The sequence below is a fragment of the Schistocerca nitens genome, chromosome 3 (genome assembly GCF_023898315.1).
Source record: "Schistocerca nitens isolate TAMUIC-IGC-003100 chromosome 3, iqSchNite1.1, whole genome shotgun sequence".
NCBI lineage: Eukaryota > Metazoa > Arthropoda > Insecta > Orthoptera > Acrididae > Schistocerca > Schistocerca nitens.
Window position 1 is genome coordinate 605,352,067 of NC_064616.1, and position 4,986 is coordinate 605,357,052.

The 4,986-nt window shown below is 37.4% G+C and overlaps 1 long non-coding RNA gene across 1 annotated transcript; it reads left to right on the plus strand.

Annotated features, from left to right (window-relative positions):
* Positions 1 to 292: 292 nt before the first annotated feature.
* Positions 293 to 4,319, plus strand: LOC126248536 (uncharacterized). The gene is made up of 3 exons (XR_007545504.1): positions 293 to 681; positions 3,895 to 4,010; positions 4,169 to 4,319. It is a non-coding gene; the product is annotated as an uncharacterized LOC126248536 (long non-coding RNA).
* Positions 4,320 to 4,986: the final 667 nt, after the last annotated feature.

Below are 4,986 nucleotides of genomic sequence, written 5' to 3' on the forward strand. Positions count from 1 at the left end.
GGGTCAGGGATTGTCTCTGCCTCGTGATGGCTGGGTGTTGTGTGCTGTCCTTAGATTAGTTAGGTTTAAGTAGTTCTAAGTTCTAGGGGACTGATGACCATAGCTGTTAAGTCCCATAGTGCTCAGAGCCATTTGAACCATTTTGAATTGACATTTAATGACAAGGGTAACGTGTTTGTGATACGTTGTCAATGCGCCACTGCTTTGAAACTGCGCGCGCGCGCGACGTCACTACAAAAAAAAAAAAAAAAAGTGTATTCTACTCGACCGTCCTGTCAGTTGTTAACGTCTTCGATAGAGCATGCAATATATGTATATATAGCAGCTCTCATTAGCGCATGACGTCACTCTTGCACAAAGTAATGTGAAATGTAGGATACCTCCTGCATATCGCAGACATATAGAATATCGACTGCCAATCGTAAAACAGAAGAATAAAGATGTGCTTCATAAATGTTAACGTGTTCATCAGTACTTACATGTCGGTTGGTGATTTCGTCAATAATTCTGACGCTGATCCCTGTATGCTGGCTTAATACGCAATTATCGGTGTCGATAATATTGAGAGTTGTGTTGCTGTGTAAGATGTGTCGTTATGGGAGGACAGAAACAGATGGCTTGTTTTTGGCTAGCTTACTGATGGTCGTTCGTCAGGAGATGAGCTTCCTAAAGGAGAACCAGGTAGGACAGAAATTATTGAGTATTCTGTACTGTATCATAAAGGTTGGCTAGGTACACGTTTAGCACAGACATTGAAGACGCATCGATCAGTTGAAACATACAAGAGAAATGTGAACGTTTTGCTTAAGTGTACCAATTACTTTTGACGAGACAGTGTTCCTTGTGTGAATTAATGTCTTTCGTAAGTATGTAGATTAATGTGGTGTATTTTTTTCGGAAACTGTCATACATTAACACGCACAAATCCATTGAGATGATCCGTTACGCTAATCAGTGGCATGAAGCATTATCGTAAGATGTCTATATCCTTGGCTGGTTAATGTAATACGTATTGAACTCATCATTTTGTGACTTAGAAATCAAGTTAAAATTGGTGTTCGTGGATTTCCAGTCACTTTTGTTAGAGTGCTTGTCCTTTCGAATTTCCATACAACATAGTAACGTAAGTTATGACAAGAGTTACATGCCAACCTGAATCATTTCTTTGCACTGTTGTTTTTCTTTCGCATTCTCAACCTCTTTCCATTTCTCAATAGTGTTATTTAATTTAACGTCGCGCCACTTCAAGGATATATCACGTTGTGTGTGAATTGACTTTCCTGTGTTAGGCTGAGTCACATACAATAATGGGAGAAGGTGCCAGTTATGCTATATGTACTAAAGTTCCAAGTTATTTAGAACATTTAAAATCTCTCAATGTCCTCTTGGTACACATGAATAATCTCAGTACATGACTCAAATTGTTGCACTGAGATCTGAATGTTACTCTGACGAGTTTAGTGTGAAGGTGTAATGTATTTATTCACCCATAGCACATTCACCTTCAACCACTGTTGAATTTTTGACATGATTGATTTGACTTGGGCATTACTGAAAAGAGTAAGTGAGAGAACATTGAATTTGAGAATACTTACGAAACATTAGAGAGAATTGTTACTTTAATTACATGGGTTTTCTTCGCACATTGTGTAAGTAATCAAAGGTTGTAGTGCCCCCATCAGTGTTATCAAGTGAGATAGAGGCAAATTAGTTGCATTTCTGAATGTAGACTAATTTTATTAATACTCGCACATATCAGCTGTGCTTTATTTCAGGCACATTGTTATTACTATCATTGTTAAAATGTTTTTCAAAATTGCTATTATTATTATTTAAATTGTTATTGCTGGTAATTTGTGTTTGACCAACTGTTACATTGTGGCTTAGCAGTGCAGTGGTAATGCTTGCCCGTAAGAAACATAAGGCCTAGTTTGATTTAACTGTAAAGATGATGTAAATGGTAATTCTTAAACAGAAATTACTTAGTTGGTGTTAGGTTGTTGTCAGTAAGTTTGTTAGACTAGTTGACTTTCAGGTTAGGTGGATCTTGAAATCAATTCATAGACCAAATTCAAAAATATGAAATCATATCATGTAACATACCATACATTGAGAATTATTTTTGAGCCAAAATATGCAAATACATTAGCATTGAATAAATCTGTCACAATTTAAAATGCAAGATGCAGTGACAGAATTGCATCCCAAATATCATCGGTGGCATTACCTGTATCACGAGACCACCAATGAACAGTCTTAATACCAAAAGTTTGCATGGTATTTACTCCAACATTAAATATTATTGCACTGCATACAATATTGAACCAGAGCTACAATAATCCAGCAAGGTGGCACTCTGGGTAAAGTTCTGCACTAACATTTGGGAGAACATCACATTAAATCCCTGCATTGCCATCCAGATCGAGGTTTTCCGTGGTTTCATTAAGTGGCTTAAGGTAAATGTCAGGATCTTGCCTCTGCCAAGGACACAGCCAATTTCCTTCCCCAAACTAAGATAGTGCTCAATTTCATTTGTACTCATTGTTGACAGAGCATTAAAGTTGAATTTTCGTTCGCCTTTCCAAGACTGTAATTAAAACTAACATGACATGTATGAAGACCCTGTGCACTAACAGTCTTTTGACTCACTGCTTCAGCTGTTTAGTTAATGGTACCTAACATAATCTCCTGGTGTCATACTTTCTGCTTTTGTCATCTGAGGTCCAATCAATCATCTGCAGTCTAACATAGATCTCAGGCTACATTACAGATCAATCTGTCACCATGACCAGAAATCCAAAAGGTAATATTGAAGCAAAATAAACTTTCTCTAATTGGCTGACTATACTAGTCTGCACAGTTTCTGGAAGAGGCTTTGACACTGTCCCTAGATAGTGTTGCCAGCTCTCATTGCTTCTGAAGCAATAGTTAACATTAGCTGCTAGGTTATATGATAAGGCATTGGTCCACAATTATTCTTACTCAACAAAAATTGTTCAGTCCAAATCCTAAACCTTTTAGTTTCCCGCAGTTCATTTGAGCCTCATGATTTAAGTACAATATTGTAGGGGCAGTAGATTTGCATTTGGGAGGTGCAGTATTCAAATCCTCATTTGGCCATTCATAGTTTCATAATTCGCTGTAATACCAATACCAGTGGTACAGCGAAACCTGAGCTTCCTTTCGCATGTTACAGGTAAAGGTAGTGGCACGTACTTCCTTTGAATATCTGCTCATATTCTAAGCTAGTATGTACCGAGCGAGGTGGCGCAGTGGTTAGCACACTGGACTCGCATTCGGGAGGACGACAGTTCAATTCCGTCTCCGGCCATCCTGATTTAGGTTTTCCATGATTTCCCTAAATCGCTTGAGGCAAATGCCGGGATGGTTCCTTTGAAAGGGCACGGCCGATTTCCTTCCCCATCCTTCCCTCACCCGAGCTTGTGCTCCGTCTCTAATGACCTCGTTGTCGACGGGATGTTAAACACTAATTTCCTCCTCTAATCTAGTACCACCACCATTGAGAATGTCAACATGGATAGATCTTAGAATATAGCTGTACAGACATTCTAAGACCTACTTGTGTTGACATCTACAATTGTGTGGTTACAAATTGTAAAACCATAGAATTTTTAATTTTAATAATATTTTCCTGTTTGCTCACTTGTTAGATTTGTTACAGCAAAAATGCGGAAAGGTAAGAATATATGGTCAGGTATTTTGAAATGCCGTTATTGTGATATTGTACTGTGACTATGAAGTTGGTATAAACATGTTGTGTTCATATTAAAAGGAATTTTTCTTTGACATCATGAAATTGTTAAAAGTTACATGCTAAAAGAGAGACTTGAGATGATAATTTAATGACTTTTTTCCTTTGTGTATTATTTTTAGGCAAGGCCTCAGGAAAATGTGTGTGTGAAGACTCAAAGGAATTAAAATTAAGCAAATTGTGTCTCGTTCTGTGCACCTGGAGAATGTATTAGTGTCACAACCATAAACTTACTCAGGTAATGTTAATAACTTTTGCTTGCAGTTGAATATCTTGCTATTTGTATGAGGTAAGAACAGTAGTAATATCTAGCTATGGTTCTTAGTGAATCAGGAAGTTTTCTTGTACATAATCATGCTGCTTGTAACATGTCTAATTATTTCATCTTCTAAACAGGTGAATTTATACTACCCTGCTTGAAAGACAACTCATACTTTGAGAAAACCCTCTGTGGAACTTCAGCCAGATAACAACAGTGGACATTACAAAAGTCATAATTAGAACTTTACATACAGAGCAAGAACAATAAATGTATTGTTCCTAGTAAGTTGAACTGTGTGCTGGACCAGGACTCGAAATTGGAACCTTGCAGGTGAACATATGTGGAGTATGGGAAGGAGGAGGAAGATATACTAGTGGAAGTAGTGGGGGGCAGGTCACGAATCATGCCTGGGATCGCTTAGTCGGTAATAGCAGTGCTCACGAGAGGGTAGGTTCTGTTTCAAGAGCCCCAGAAGTTTTAAAGCAGAACATACTCTGCTGTGGCATGAAATAAGTAACTTTAGAGTACAGAAGCATATAAGAGTTATGTGTAGTGTAAATCCAAGAACATCATGTTGGAACCTATTCAAAGAATTGGGCATACTAACCACAGCTTCTCAGTATATTTATTCCTTAATGAAGTTCGTTGTAAATAATACATCTCTTTTTCCAACTAACTGCTTAGTACACAGTATCAATACTAGTAATAAGAGCAATATACATAAAGATTTAAAATCACTTACTCTTGGCCAGAAAGGAGTCCGGTATTCAGGAATGCATATTTTCAATAAGTTACCAGCAACCATTAAGAGTTTAGTTTCAGACAAGGCACAATTTAAACATAATTTAAAGGAATTTTTGGTGGGCAACTCCTCCTATTCCATCTATGAATTTCTCAACAAGTGCAGTAGACCATTATAATAAAAATTTATTACTTTAATTTTTGACGATAC